Source organism: Silene latifolia, chromosome Y (genome assembly GCF_048544455.1).
Source record: "Silene latifolia isolate original U9 population chromosome Y, ASM4854445v1, whole genome shotgun sequence".
Classification (NCBI taxonomy): domain Eukaryota; kingdom Viridiplantae; phylum Streptophyta; class Magnoliopsida; order Caryophyllales; family Caryophyllaceae; genus Silene; species Silene latifolia.
The window spans coordinates 367,476,448-367,493,730 of record NC_133538.1 but is presented as its reverse complement, the minus strand read 5'-3'; the positions used below and the strand labels follow the sequence as shown (position 1 = coordinate 367,493,730).

Genomic DNA, 17,283 nt, shown 5'->3' with positions numbered 1-17,283 from the left:
CATTAGGACCTTATCAACTTTTATCTTATGATTCATCAGTTTTAGCTTTGACAAAAAACACATTATGTTGCTTTTCTCTTTTCTCTGTAGCTTTGCTTTCAGGATTATTTCGCTCGGATTTTGTCGTTCTTTACGCCGGATTCTCACGATTGTAATCTCTTCCTCCTTTCTTAATAATAATCTTTATTTCATTCGCTTTAATTCTTTGTTTTACTTCATTTAATTTCTGCCCTAATTCACTTTTATGCAATTTAATTATCATTTTAATATGTTGAATGTTGGTCATTTATCTGCTGTTAGTTTTTATAGTATAAATAGTGATATGAGTAGCTAAACTTGTTTCATGTTGGGATTAGGGGATCTACGGTAGACATGTGACGATGTAGTAAATAGGTTAGATGAGTTAATTGTGAGATTCTGTCACCATAGCAATATAACTGTATTTTTACCGACTTAGTTGAGTGCACGCTTCTGAGTCACCCTTTAATCTGGCTATATTTAATCCTGGATCGGAAGATTGGACTAAATAGGCCTGCTATGAACAGTAGACCACCCTGGCGAGGACGGAAGTTAAGTTAGTGGAAGTTTAGGGTAGAAAGTGGACCGGAAGGACCTTTCCATATCCGTCTCGCATTAATTTGTCTAAGGTGTTTACAGTTGAGTCACTGGACTACCGTAGTGAACCGAAATCCTGACATGACCCTTCTCTATATGATAGTTTAACTCTATTTTTCTGCCTTTACTGCTCTTGTCTCTGCTTCTCTTTTCTTTAAACCTTTTAGTTTAGAAAACCAATTTAAACAACCCCCCATTTGTGACCAAATAGACGGACTTCTACAGATATCTTGCCTCCCTAAGGAGATCGACCTGACTTCCCTAGCTATATAGTTAGTTTAATTAGTTATTTATGATAGGTACACGACAGACGTATCAAATTTTGGCGCCGTTGCCGGCGAGGCAATTGCCCTATCTGTCTTTGTTTCGTTTATTTTATCCGTCTCAGGGAATTTTTATTCCTTGAGGCAGTTCTTATTTATTTTCTTTCAGTGTTGTTTATGTCCAGGTCAGACAGGTTTGAGTTAGTTTCAGCTGATTCAGAGCCAGAGAGACTATTCAGGCATAGACTCCGTCTGCAGAGAAAATCACGAAAGGAAGACTTGAGTACTTTTGAGCCAGAGCTACATCATTTTGTTTTCGCAGAAGACCAGTCTTTAGAAGAAGACATTCCTATTTCTGCCGATCAACCAGTAAAGATGCCGAACATTGCTAGTCACTCGGAGCCTAAAGCATCGTATATTCCTAAAGGTTTCAATCTCCAGACTGAGGATGGGAATACATTTGACATCCGTCCTTCCTATATCAATCTGGTGGAGAGAAATCTCAATAGAGGTGTGGCAGGTGAAGACCCGAGGAAGCATATGGAGGTCTTTACGGACTACTGTTCTACTATCCCCGCCACAAAGGGGGTAACTCAAGACAAGATTAAGGAAGTTCTGCTTCCTTTTTCTTTGACTGATGCAGCCAGGGAGTGGTTGACTGATTTGGACCGTACGACCGCGGGGGTTACAAACTGGGAGACCCTTGCTCTTGCTTTTTATAAGAGATATTTCCCTCCACAACGCACCAATCAGCTGAGGGCAAAGATTACGAGTTTTAAGCAGGCACATGATGAGACTCTTTATGAAGCATGGTCCCGTTTCAAGAAGTTGGTGAGGTCTCTTCCTCACCATGGTTTTGACCCGTGGTTTCTGTCTAACCAGTTCTACAATGGGCTGTATGATGATCATAGAGCCATACTTGATGCGTCATCTAATGGGAGATTCCAAGAGAATACTGACGATGATAAGGGATGTGCCCTTATTGAAGAGATGGCGAACCACAGTGTTGAATATGAAAACCCGAGGGATGGTATTAGAACAGTTCATGCAGTCGATAAGTAAGTTGTGGCTCAGCTGGAAGCCATGAATACTAGATTTGATAAGTTGGAGTTACATTCTGCTGGGGAGCCTCAGACGGTCCATATACTTACTAGAGGGGAGACTGTCACATGTGAGAGGTGTGGTAGCAACGATGGCCATACTGTTGTTGGCTGTCTTACAGAGAAGGAACAGGTCCTTGCCTTTCAACAATATAGGCAAGGAGGGGGTTCCTATTATAACAACCAAGGGGCAGTCCATCCCAATTTGAGGTGGACAAGTCAAAATGTGCTCAATCCTACCCCTCCTCCGCACCAGCAGCAGTCATATGTCCTTCCACATAAGGCTCAACAAGGCTTTCAGAAGCCTCCTTCCTTTTCTACATCTAATCAAGGTGCCTCGTCTTCTGGTGGGGTAAGTGAGTTAGGTGAGATGAAGACGATGTTGCAGTCTTTGACAAAGCAGTGGAAGTTAAGCGACCAATAAAAAGATGCTTCTATCAAGGCACTTGAAACTCAAGTTGCCCAGTTAGCTACGAACCAGTCCACAAGGAAACCGGGTCATTTACCGTCACAAGCTGACAAAAATCCACATGAGACGGTAAATTTAATTAATTTGAGAAGCGGTCGTTCATATGAGGGACCAAAAGTGTTGAAATCAGACCCGAGGAAGGAAAATATAGCTGATGAACAATGTTCTGCAAAAGGAAATGAGCTGACGGCTAAGAAAGTACTCGATCGACTAGTTTCTGGAGGTCAATCGAGTATATTTAATGAAGAAAGTGCTCGATCGAGTGAGAAATCGCCTGAAAGACCTCGTTCGAGAGGAAAGAAGCGTCCAAAGGATACAGAGCTTGATCCGGCTGACACGTTGGAAGAGAGAAACAAGGGACTCGAGATACCCATCACGGTTCCCTTCCCGAGGCGTCTGCAGAGTACTAAAGCTAATCAACAATTCGGCAAATTTGCCGAGATCCTGAGAAGCTTGCAGGTCACTGTGCCATTCGTCGAACTGCTGACACATGTACCCTCTTACCTTAAATTTATGAAAGAAATTTTATCGCGTAAGAGGCACATTCATGATCATCAGACGGTAGCTTTGACTGAGGTAGGGACGACCCTAGTTCAGAATAAGTTACCTCCCAAACAGTCACACACGGGAATTTTCTCAATTCCGTGTCATATTGGTACCCATTTGATTGATAACGCGTTATGCGATCTAGGCGCTAGCGTGAGTGTCTTACCGTTGTCTCTGGCTAAGAGACTTGGTTTGGCAAAGTTTAATTATACCAACATGACTGTTCAGATGGCCGACCATAGCATATGATGGCCACTAGGTGTAATAGAAGACATACCTGTTAAGATCGGGAGGTTCTTTATTCCCGTTGGCTTCGTTGTACTTGACATCCCTGAAGATGCGCATACCCCTATTATTTTAGGGAGACCATTTTTATCTACTGCCCGTGCAGTAATAGACGTCGGGGGCAAGACATTGACTTCTTCAGGTTGGGGACGAGGAGCTGATATTCCATCAGTCTAAGTTCCGGAGGGCTCCCATGCAAGCTCAGCCTTGCAATGCCCTCTCTTCTATTGACTCTATTATTGACACTCCAAATGAAAATTTGGAGCATTGTGCTGCTATTGTGACCCCTCCGCCTCAGGTTGAGAGCAAAAAGGAGGAAAGTTCGTCTGTTTTCCTTGCTGCAGGTACAGATGAAAACAATGAAGGGGCGGTCAAAGGGCATTGTGCAATTAATGTCAGTCAAAGTGGGAGTGACAGTGTTAAAGCCGGTGAGAAAGGAGCGAGGGTGAGAAAAATTCGCGCATATGTGGACGTGAACTATTCTCCTCCTAATGATTCAAGTTCAAGCTCATGGAAGCTGAAGAGGACGATCAATGTTGCTGAGGTGACGTCCTCCAGCCAGGAGCCATCCGAGGGGCTACTGAATTGCTTTGGGAAGTGAGCGGCGAAATGCCCCGTGTACCAACTTGTATAAACAATTTTTGAATTTCCGTTTAATTTCTTTTATTGCTTTTAATTAGGACCATTAGAATTTAGACAATTTTTAGCGTAGATAGAGACAATAGACTGTTTCTTTGCGTATTTGGTATTTTGGGATATTTTTGCAAGTGTTTTTATGCAGGTTTGGGTAATTTTACGCAAATTTAAAGGAAGAATGACGAATTCAAGAGCTTACACGAGAAAAAGAGCTCGATCGAGTACTTTTTGTACTCGATCGAGTGGATTCTGTTCGATCGAGTAATGCCATATCAGTCGATCGAGTAAAGCAGAAATGGGGAGTTCTCGATCGAGTAAATTTCTATCGATCGAGTAGATGGATCCATAAAGTCCTCGATCGAGCAGTTCTAAACCACTCGATCGAGTGAAATCGCAAGAGACGCAGGGAGTTTTTCCTTAACTTCCTTCTTTTTGGTTCTTATTTCATTTTACCCCCAATATTTCGACCTCCCTTCCTATTTTGCGATAAAAAACCCCCAAATCCCTCATTTTTCTTGCCCTTTTGCCACATTCGTCACCTACATTGTGCTTATTGTTGATTAATCGTTATTTGCCCTCTGTTTTCCCTTTGATTCACGCCTATTTACACGGTCTATTGAGGGAATTAGGGTTCCGCGGTTTTCGTTCAAAAAATCGCCTAATTTGCTTATTTCTTGTCGATTAATTGTTCTTTGTAGGATCTCTAGCATCAAGTAAGTAATTCCTACACCTCATTGCATTTTGATTTCATTTATTTTGCCTTTTATGAAGTGAATAGGAACTAGGGTTTCGATCTGTTTTGGGTCGAAATTATCGACTATAATTTTGATTCAATGCTTAGTCTTGCTTACTTGATGCTCATTCCCGTCTCCTCACTGTTTTTTTACATGTTTAATTCGAATTTTGCGCGAAATTTGCGTTTAGGGGTCTTTACAGTCGAAATTTTCGACTGAAACTTGGTTTTCGAATGTCACCTGGTTTCGCTGCTGTCTTTTGCTCAATATATCCACATTGTTGTGTAAATTATTGCTGCTGTAATTTGCTATCATCACCTATCGCTGTTTACATGCTTTTGTTCGAATTTTTGAGGAAAATTGGGAATTTATGGGTTGTAGTCGAATTTTTCGACTGATTGGGAATTGTCATGCTGTTATCACGTTGTTTTCATGCTGTTTAGCCGCTGTTTTCTTATCAATTTCCCTGCCTTATTTATTCAGGATGGATTCTCGTTCGATGCCTTCATCGAGCTCTTCTGCTAGTCTGTCTTTGTCTCTGTCTGAGACGGTATTCCCTCTTTGTTACTACTAGTCCTCCGCACCGCCAACACTCTGTGTTCTTAGTTTCAGCCAGATCTTTTGTTTTTACGCCGACTAGCACCTCTTAGCTAGCTCATTTATTTGCTACCTAGTCACAACCACCACCACCACTGCTAGCACTGCTGCTAGTCTTTCTTCCTCAGTGGTGGTCACAACAGCCACAACCTCTACTCCAGCCACGGTGAGCACACCTGTGGCGGACTCACCTGAAGTTGCAGCTGCCTTTAGAGCGGCCCTAGTTCCTCGCACCGTCACTGGACGGGCTTCTACTTCGGGTTCTAGAGGTCGGGGCCGAGGTCGTGGACGTTCCCGTTCTACGCGAGCTTCTAGCACTTCCACTTCAGCTGCTCCTTCTGGCACGGTCACTATCCGAGGGGACAACACCCTCGACTCTCACCCCGACTACCCGTAGGTAATTTTCATTAACGGTGTACATTGTAAGAGGTTTTATAACCTCCTTGGCTGTGAGTTTGTACCTTCCCGGTTTTTAGATAAACCGGCACTTGAGAGACTCGGCATCTACGAGTCAGTTTGTGAGCTTTTACGGGGCACGACGTGTTGGAGTGTCCCCGACAATAATGCGATCACAATTGTCGATCATGATGATCACATGTTTAAATCTCATTTTTAAGAATACGTAAGGGATGATTCATTTTATAGTCAACTGATCAACATTAATCAGTAACGATTGGCTTCCTAGAGTTTGACGTTACTGTCGTGGGACGGTGGTGGTCAGTTGATCCCTTAAGGTCACACCTAAAGGATGATGCCCTAATCTGTAAAGTTGATTAATTGTATGACGATGCAAGTTGATCAATTCCTTAAAATTGAACAATTGAATTTGTGAGAGAGAATAATCATCTTATTGTAATGGGATTAAATAAGATTTATTTTAGTAATAAAATGCTTTTTTACTAAAATTGTTTATTGTTTGAGAAACAATAGAGATAAGAATGAATGGTTAATTATAATTATAAAATGTTGTGAATTATAATTATATCACCCATTTTATTTATGTGATCAAGTATCACTAGTCAATTTGTTGTATGCAATTTAATTAATTTGTAAAATGATATTTATGTGATAAATATGCATTAAATTAATTAATAACATGTAACATACTACATGTGACATATTGTGTGACAAATGACAAATTGACAAAATAAAATGGTAGTCCATTTTAAGTAGGTGGACCGAATTGGAGGAGTATGTAGTGGGTTGTGTTTATATTATTTTATGTGATAGAATTTAAATAATAAGACTACACTACACTAGCCTTACATGCCTAAGGTTTTGAGAAGAACAAAATAAAAAGTGAAGGACCATATATTGGTCCTCCAACCCTCCAAAACCGTGACACCCTACACACTACAAGGACAAGTTTTGTTCTTTATTCATCTCTCTATGCATGTTCATTCATTCACATGCATATTCTCTTTCACATATTCATTTCTCCTTCATCAAAACATGAGATTTTTGATTCAAATTGTTCATAGAAATTACTAATATTATTAATGTAATATATGAGTATTAGTAATCAATTTTAAGGTAAACTACTAAACTAATATCTAGCTAATATTATTTAGTGGGGATAAGGGATAATCTTGGGTGCAATCAAGAGGAGTGGCTTCTATACTTGAGGTCTTTGGAGGATCATCCTAACATATAGAAAGCTCAAGAACAAGTGAGGTAGGAGACTTCATTTGTGCCCATTTGGCCGAAATATTCATATGGTATGAAACCATTTTTCCTTACTCTTATTATAGTTTTGCATGCATAAGATCTTCAAGTTTTTATGACTAAAACTTTAAACTAAAATATGTGATATTTAAAATATGATTTCCAACAAGTGGTATCAGAGCATTATGGTTGTTGCATGCAAGATCGGGTTAGTTTTTCCGAGTTAATTTAATTAACATATAAAACTTGTTATTTAGGATTTATGAAGATAAATCATGAAATAATTTTGCATGTTAAAAGTTTCTGGTCCTAAGTGATTTTTAGAACATTTTGTTTTATTTATGGATTTTTATTGTTCATTTTATATATTATTGGCATTAAAATATGATTTTTATGATAAAAATGTCATTTTTGGATGAAAAATAGCTAAACTTCGAATTTTTCAGTGATTTTTGGATATGTTTTCATATATATTATCTACTAATGGCATATAAATTTTCATGTTAAAATGAGTTGTTTTGCTCGAAATATGGATTTTTCAAGTTTAAATCGAATTAAAATGGGTAAATAGTTTAATATGAGTTATATTTCGAATCTGGTCATAAAAATTTAGTATGTTGTCACATGAAAGTTTACAAGATCTGTGTAAAATAATTGGCTATAGTGAAGTCCTTATGCATGATTTATGAATTTTTGATGAAAAATCACATAAATAGTGACTATAATTAGTAATAATGCTAAAACATACTTCATGACTAAGGAAAAACGTCACATGTTGCATTATATCATATTTTTCAGATCTAAAGGTGAAAATTTGATGAATATAATGTTTCTCATATTTTTATTGTGATAATTGTTAAAATCTATAAACCGCAACATTGTTTTTGTCGATAAATTTTCGAAATTTTTAACCTAAGTTTTGAACATTATGAGTATCATGGTATTTTTTTCCAGAATATTCATGAGTTTAAATTTCAAATTTTGAAATTATTTGAAATTTTTATGATTTAATTTGAAGTTTATGGCAAAATTTTGTATTTTAAGTCCATTTATGAACAATATTAAGAAATCAAGTTTAATTATTTTCAAATGTTAGTAGAGACTAATTTTGAGTCCTAAGATGGTTAGGGTAATTAACTTGTACATAAATATGAATTTATGTAATTATTGTGATTTTAAAAGGTTAAATCACGCAAATCCGGTAAATATATGATATTGGCTCTTAAAAGGCGATTTAGCATAAAATCTAGCATGTTCATACATATTTTAATGCTGCATTTTATTTATGATTGTCATAATTTAATTTTATGTAATTTTTGAATTATGTAATTTTACTTAGTATGACCTTAGTTTTAATTGGTATTACCCGAAATGTATGGGAATATCGATTCGGTTGTAATTATTGTGATCTCGTATCACCGTTTTGTAATTTAATAGATTTATTTTATTTTATTACAAATGTATAATATGAAATTATGTAATTCATTTTGTAATTTAATTATTCCGGAGTTCCTTGAAGACGGTGCCACTCGAGAAGGCGATCCATTAAAGAAAGTGTTGCCTTGAAGTGCGTGCCAAGACCGAAGTTCAAGGGACCAAAGGAGTTGGTTTCCGAATTTGTAATAGTTTATGAGATTTACTATTTTAGGAAGGCTATACTAGGATTTTATTTATGCTTTGCATTTTATTTATATGTTGCATGCATCGCTAAATCGCCATTACTAAAACATGCATTATCATTTTATCGAGTTTATCGACCGTGTCAATTACAATTATCGTAGTTCACCGCTTTAGTTCACTTAAAACGTGATAGATAATAAATTGACATGACCTCTCGCTAAAATAAACAATTGAGACTTAGCCTTACCAAAAAGTAGAAACCATGAAAACCTATTTCGTGAGGGAGTGCACTCGGCCTTACCGGGGTACAAACCTTGCTACGTAGGGGAAGTGGGTGATAAATGTCTATCCATCGATTTTATGTTAATAAAGGGTATTTTGGCACACCGTGCCTTAAGTTGATATGAATTTGGATCATGGACACATTTATTCGAAATTTGGGTTGAACTCAATGAAAGTATTCACGACGATTTCCGGATGTGTTTCGGGCTAGAGATAAATATTAATGTAATTTTATCGACCAAGAGTTCTAAAAGTAGAATCGATTAAAGAGTTAATCCACCGAGTTATGTTAATAAAGGGTATTTCGGCACACCGTGCCCGAAGTTAACATGAATTTGGATCTTGGAATCATTTATCATAGTTGGGTAGAGGTCACTATGTAAATCCTTTACTTGTTATTTACAAGTATTAATAAAACGATAAATGTTAAGTTTTCCACTATTCCGTTATCATAATGTTCTATTTCTTTACCACAATTCATATACGATATCATTTCGTTTTTTGATTCAAATCTCCATTAAAACATCGTAACTAAAGACAAATATGAATTTGCTTCTAAAACCTCATATGAACCATTTCTAAGGATCTCTTGTGAAGAGTATAGATAAAAGTTATTCGTGATCAAAAGGGTTTTTGATTCTTGACTAACATATCTACTTACGATGAATTGTTTCTCATATGCTTAATTGAGTTAAGTACTTTGAAACGTTACATCATTTTGGTAACTAGATTTGTTTGAAATCAAAATTGACCAAAATACCGCAACCACTTCAATGAAAGTTTTAAGACTAAACAAATGAATTGAAGAGTAGTCTTCATGAAATTCAACTTTGCTTCTCTAAGCATAGACTCATTGAAATGAGTGGGAGCATTCTCTTAAACCGTTAAGAAAAGGACGAAGTTCAAAGAGGTAAAATTAGAATGAAATTGATACAAGGTAATGTTAAAAATAAAGTTATTGAGAATAATGATACTAAACCTATCAATCCTGACTGATAAAAGTTTCCATTGTCTTAATTGTTGGACGGTAGAAAGGAAACTGCCCCAAATTTTTGAAGAATCAACAAGTTAGTTGTGGGACATCGAATGGGACCTTCTTCTTTAAATGTTTATTTGATTGACTTAAATTTTGCTAGTACTACTTCGTCAATATTAGAAACCGGTGGTGGTTTTCATCATTGTATTTGATACATAGGATGATTAGAATATGACGACTAGCAACACTGATGTTGAGAGATAGAGTCATTGTGTACTCAATCTAGTTTTTGGGTTTAGAGTTGTACTTAATTGTGACTATTAAGTGCATAAACTCTAAATAAGAATATAAACTTGTTAAGACACAAAAGAGGTTTCACTTTTGTGACCCTATACACCATGATTTGATGTATGGCTAGCCCATTATCAAGGTGATTATATTCTAAACCAAACTAGAATGACATATCATGAAGATGATGCAAGACTCAAATTGGTAACCCAAGATTAAACCTTAGATCCTGGAATGATGAACGCAAAGAGTTATCGAGAACTCTTGAAACCATTAGATCTTATGGTATATGCGTATCTTGTATTCAAAGCAAGATGCCTCGTGCCTTTTGGTTGAAAAGGAGATCGAGGTTGTAAATCATTGATCCAAAATAGGTTGATCATTTTCTTTTACCAACGATTTAAGTTAACGCTAATGTGTTCACTTAATAAGGTAAATAGAGAAATCTTTGAAGAAGTTCAAAGAGTTCAAGGAATCACGATTTAGTCGTGATGGGATTATCAAAATGAAGACTTTGATATAAGCCAAAGGAAATGTGATATAGTATCACAAATTAATCTCTCTTAGCACGCATTATGGGATAATGTGTGGTTGGATAAAGAAATAAAACACTATTCGATATGGTTTGGACTTCAATCAAGTTACTTTGAGTTACTTGATCCTTTTGGGGATTTTATCATTTTGTCTAAATTATTTTTTCATTAAATCTAAAACGAATCATATGAGATATGAAATGGTAGGGTACCATGTTTGTAAGTTTTCAAAAGAAACAAATGCTCATTTTTCCTAAATATAATCACGAGTATAACGGTTTGTGGCTCGTGAAGCTGTCTTTCTAGAATACAAGTTTATTTCTAGAAGACAGAGTGGGAGAAATTGTTCAAGAGCCACAAAGAATGTTATGTCGCAAGAAACTGGTCTTTCTTGGCTAGACGAGACGTTTTGTGTAAGATGTTATGTCGCAAGAAACTGGTCTTTCTTGGCTACATGAGACGTTTTGTGTAAGACGTTGTTTCTTCAAAACCTAGGAGGTTAAAGTCATCACTTGTTGAAGATGATGAATTAGTGTTACTTTTAGAAAGTAAAGAGCTTTCAACTTACAAAGAAATTGTTTGATTCAAGTTAATTACTTCTGGAAAGTAATGAACATATGACTTACATGAGAGTGTTTAAGTCACAACTCAATACAAGGCTTGGAGCCATGAAAATCCGAAATAAATTCCAAGTGAATTGTTAGATATCAAAGCTTGATTGGTAGCAAAGGGTTTTGCACTAGATGAAATGCTTAATTGTATTTGGATCTTCTTAGGGATTGTGTTTCATTATAAGATATATATAGCGAGTGAATCTAAAACCCACTTCTTCAATTAGAAGTAATGTATTCAATACATGTCTTGAGTTTTGTAGATTCTTGCAATCCTAAAATAATGTGCAACTTAAGAGATTGTCTTAAGTGGGACATCAATGAGTTGGAATCAATGATTTGATCATGGTATAAAAATTTTCCCGATAAGTCGAGAAGTTGTGTTTATACATGAAGTTTAGTGGGAGTTACGGAAATTTTAGTAGTCTTATATGTGGATGACATATTGATCATTGCGAATGATTTAAGACTTTGGAGAAATATAGTACATCTTTAATATCCGGATTTATGGAGATAAATCTACATGATATTAATGTCAAATAAGGAGTCTTATGTTGATAAGATTCATGACTAGTTCAATCGAATTGAACATATTTGATTGATTCCATTTGCTTCCGCTACCGAATCAATTAAATAGGAAATGATGTATAACACTTCATATACTTTTAGTATGATGAATTGTTTCAAATCGAATTTAAGTAATAGTTACCAAGTAAGCCATAAAGATTATCCTTAAGTGCTTGCAGAAGCATTAAGGATGTAAAGCAAAGTGTTTTTGATGCAATTTTGTGTAAGGGTGTTACACAAATGAAAATTGACAATTGAGATTGCGCATGGTTTCCGACAAAACCATAATCAAAACACATTAGGATGGTTAAGATACCATTGTGGCTATGTTATTTAAGAAATAGATTTTCTAGAATCGTTTTAGGCAATAAAGAATAATGAGAAATATTTACAACGGAAATTGAGTACACTTGCAATCATGGAATGTGCAAGAGGGATGAGTTCCGCACACTGTGAAAATAGTGGGAGCTATTTTAAGGCAAGAAAGCCTATGTCTAGATTGGATCTAGACACGTACTCATAAAGTTTTGTAATGCAAATGTATACATTACGAAAGGAAAACAAGTATGTAGCAAGGTTGAGCAGGGAGTTGCTAAAACCTACTTAGCAAGGCCTAATCATAGGCTAAACATGATGAGTCATGTCATTTCAATTGAATTGAAATGAACAGCTACATACAAGATCAAATTAGATTATAGAATATGAAATAGTAATTAGGCATTGACTATTCATATGTGATAATCGCATTTGTCGTTCGAGTTTTTACTTTAAAAAATCTTTTCTTGTACTTTCTTACATCCAAACGGGTTGTATGTCAATGTTGAATCCCGTTAAAGTGAACCCGGATTGACATGGTATTTGCCCATAGTCACTTGTATGAGGTGACGTCTCGAAGTGGCTAGAGTGTGATGTGATTGATGGGAAGTTCAAGTTCCATAGAGTCATGTGAGATGACTAGTCGATCACATAGGCAGACTGTTAGGAACACTTTGTCGGGCAGTGACCGCTTATAGAGTTCTGGCAAATTTATAAAGCCCGGTCGTGGCAAGAGCTACTATAGTATTCAAATGAGTAGATTTTTTTGACTAAAGACTGTTCGCCTAAGATGGCACAGTTTCAGATTAGCTTTGATTTATATTACTACGACCTTCGTAAATGGGGTCAAATGGGCATATTTTGGGTTATGATGGCTGTGGCTAGTCGAAGGGAATAGTGCGATAGGAATTGTCTACCCTCTTTTCAGGGTTAAAACAATATCTCAGGGCCACTCGAGGAGTAATGAACTAGAAATGCGTGGCCACGCTCAGAAGGTATCTATGGTAGATAATTCGGGTCAATCAGTTATTCTCCAGATCGAGGAAACCACTCTCGATGTGATCACTTGTAAGTACGACCTGAAAGACACCTTGCATTGAGTGGGAGATAGTAATAGGACAAGAGAATTGGTGACACACACTTGTCGAGGACAAGTGGGAGATTGTTGGAGTGTCCCCGACAATAATGCGATCACAATTGTCGATCATGATGATCACATGTTTAAATCTCATTTTTAAGAATACGTAAGGGATGATTCATTTTATAGTCAACTGATCAACATTAATCGGTAACGATTGGCTTGCTAGAGTTTGACGTTACTGTTGTGGGACGGTGGTGGTCAGTTGATCCCTTAAGGTCACACCTAAAGGATGATGCCCTAATCTGTAAAGTTGATTAATTGTATGACAATGCAAGTTGATCAATTTCTTAAAATTAAACAATTCAATTTGTGAGAGAGAATAATCATCTTATTGTAATGAGATTAAATAAGATTTATTTTAGTAATAAAATGCTTTTTTACTAAAATTTTTTATTGTTTGAGAAACAATAGAGATAAGAATAAATGGTTAATTATAATTATAAAATGTTGTGAATTTTAATTATATGACCCATTTTATTTATGTGATCAAGTATCACTAGTCAATTTGTTGTATGCAATTTAATTAATTTGTAAAATGATATTTATATGATAAATATGCATTAAATTAATTAATAACATGTAACATACTACATGTGACATATTGTGTGATAAATGACAAATTGACAAAATAAAATGGTAGTCCATTTTAAGTAGGTGGACCGAATTGGAGGACTATGTAGTGGGTTGTGCTTATATTATTTTATGTGATAGAATTTAAATAATAAGCCTACACTACACTAGCCTTACATGCCTAAGGTTTTGAGAAGAACAAAAGAAAAAGTGAAGGACCATATATTGGTCCTCCAACCCTCGAAAACCGTGACACCCTACACACTACAAGGACACGTTTTGTTCTTTATTAATCTCTCTATGCATGTTCATTCATTCACATGCATATTCTCTTTTACATATTCATTTCTCCTTCATCAAAACATGAGATTTTTGATTCAAATTGTTCATAGAAATTACTAATATTATTAATGTAATATATGAGTATTAGTAATCAATTTTAAGGTAAACTACTAAACTAATATCTAGCTAATATTATTTAGTGGGTATAAGGGATAATCTTGGGTGCAATCAAGAGGAGTGGCTTCTATACTTGAGGTCTTTGGAGGATCATCCTAACATATGGAAAGCTCAAGAACAAGTGAGGTGGGAGACTTCATTTGTGCCCATTTGGCCGAAATATTCATATGGTATGAAACCAATTTTCCTTACTCTAATTCTAGTTTTGCATGCATAAGATCTTTAAGTTTTTATGACTAAAAATTTAAACTAAAATATGTGATATTTAAAATATGATTTCCACACGGGGATGGCTGGACTCATTACTATGAGTGGTCGTACCTTTCTTGAGCTGAGTCTTGAGTTCCTCATCTCCTTCACCTTCTCCTCCGAGGCACACGACGCTGCCCTCCACTAGTTCTTCTGTGTCTTTCTGGTTGTTCAACCGGACTTTTTCGATGACTTTGGGGGAGTTTGGTAGTAGACTTGGACTTTCCTCTACGGGCGACGCTACCGCCCCTAGGAGGGTCATTCGTCAGCTTTGGCGGACCTTGGCCCAGATCACCTTTCCCGAGCAAAAGCTCGCACAGGTCCACCTTCCCTCTGCCCGTTAATTTCTTATATTGATGGGGAGCACCATTTTTGGCCGAAAGGAGCCAAACAACATCAACAACAACGAGCTCTCCATCTTAGGCGGTTACCTGAACATCGACTGCGAGGGTCCTTTTACCCTCAACATTGCCTATTTGACCGCCCAGTACTTCCAGGCCCAGGGGGCGAAGGTCACGGGATCTATTGCTTGCGGTGGCATAGCCACCATTCTTGCCCGTTCCCTTTTCCCCGTCTGGCCTCGTGACTTACAGTACCTCGAGGGAGAGAGGTATCTGAGTCTGGATGCCATGCATTCTCAGCATTGGCTGACCACAGACTACCAGACATGGAAGATAGACGGTTCCTTTTCTGTGGACCTACCTTGTGACACTCTCCCCCATCTAGCCCCTTTGCCTACTGTCGCTAGGGGCGACCGACTGCCACCTCTACCGGACTACCACCTTCCACTCCGACCACCTCCCACTTTACCCGCCGCTAAGAAGCAGCGTAGACTTGACACCGGAGAGGGGTCTACACCTTCTGGGAGTGTCCAGCCTTCCACGGCTACTACCATCCCGACTACTACTCCTACTCCCGCGCCCGCCAACCAGACACAGGCACAACCGGTCCTACCGGCTAATTTTGTACCTCCACCATCCTTTGAGGCGTCCTCGGTCATGGACCAAGGGCGTCGTGACGGTTTGTTAGTTGAGATTGCAGAGAGACAGGGTCGTATGGAGCGGGACTTAGCTTTGACTTTGTTCCCTCTATACGAGTACCACTTGAGTCAACACCGTCCGATCCCAGAGGGTTGGCCACACCCTTCCTTTTACTGGTACCCAGCTGAGGGGTACCCAGAGTCTGCTGAGGAGGAGGAGGAGGACGAGGACCCGGAGGTGGCAGCGGAGAGAGCTCGAGCTGAGCAGAGAAGGAGGAGAGAGCAGGAGGTCGACCTGGACTACAGAGTGCGGGTGGAGGACGTGCGCGACAGCGACGAGGAGGCTGATGAGTAGCTACTGGTCTACTCACTTCCCCAGTTTTCTGGCTGGTTTGGGGAAGTTCGTGTTATGTATATACATCTTGCTCTTTTATTTTTGTCTCCTTTTTATTTTATTGTTTTTATTCTTTATTGGTTGTATATTCCCGTTCCCCTGTATATATCTCTTTGGTGTATCTTTGGAGGACAACGAGGGCGTTGTCCGTTTTGGTTTGGGGAGGGTATTGCATCCTTTTGAGTCTGCATTTGCATTTGTTTTGCATTCACGTTTATTTATTTCAGCTTGCATTGTTTGTTTATTTCATTAAAAAATAAAAAAAAAACCAAAAAAAAATTAGAAAATTTCAAAAATTCAAAAATATTCACGTTTATTTTTGTATATAGGTTGATTCGGAACGGTAGATTTCCGTGATGAAACTGCACTATAACTTGTCATTTATACTTGAGCCTTGCACTTCTGTTGATAGTTATTAGCTTTGTCATACGCATAGTCTACGAGTTTCTGTTCAAATATAGCTGACTGTTTAGACTTGACCTGATAAATTGGCAAACTACTCCATAAATTCTGAGTTTTAGAGCCCATAACTGGTGACATTCATGACTGTTTCATTAGGAATTGAGAGTAGTACTCCTTGCATAGCATGTTCATCGTTTTTGCACTTTTATGACATTCAATTTTTTGTCAAATGAACACAGTTGGGTTTGTGGTTGGTGTCACATGCAGGGAGGTGCTTGCAAATTTCCCCTTTTCTTATATTTTTCACCCATTTAGCTCCACTTAAGCCAAAACTTGCCTTTTTGACCCATTAGCTACATCCCAAACTGAGCCTGCCTAGTCAAGCTAGTTTAGTATGTCCTTTTGTGGTATGATTTTCCGTCTGCAGTTTGGCCCGTATCTTTTTGTATGAAGTTGGTGTAAAAAGAAGGAAGGAGAAAAAGGAAAAAAAAGAATTGAAAAAGAAAAAAAAAAAGAGTGAAAAACGTGAAAATGAAAAAAAAAATGAAAAAAAAAACAAAAAACAAAAAAAACAGAAATCACGTTGTACAGTGAAGAAAAGAAGTCTGAAAAAGTTTTATTTATATCATTTGATTCATTTAGACGGTGTTAAAAAGGAAAGATTGTGACCGTCTAACTCCTCCATTCTTATTCCATATTTTTGAGGAGATTGTGTATGAGTTTAGTGAGCTGTGTGCCATATGAAAATATGGCACTTGTACTCTATTTTTCAGTCAGTTGAGATTCAGATGGTTTATTATGGTCCTGTTAGGAACTAGCTTGACGCTTTTACCTCCACATTACCATAACTTGTTTTGCCTTTTCTCACCTGAACCTCACTATTCCCATATTATTTGTAAGCCCTCGGCTGTGACGAACATTATTGGTTGGAGTGTGTGCATTAGTAATTGAATTGTCTTTCATTTTTGTTGCATGCATGATATGTAG

General features: G+C 37.4%; 1 non-coding gene across 1 annotated transcript; it reads right to left on the bottom strand.

The window, feature by feature from the left end:
- Positions 1 to 1,629: 1,629 nt before the first annotated feature.
- LOC141636659 (small nucleolar RNA R71) lies at positions 1,630 to 1,735 on the bottom strand. Its single transcript, XR_012541259.1, has one exon. It is a non-coding gene; the product is annotated as a small nucleolar RNA R71 (small nucleolar RNA).
- Between the last annotated feature and the right edge of the window lie 15,548 nt (positions 1,736 to 17,283).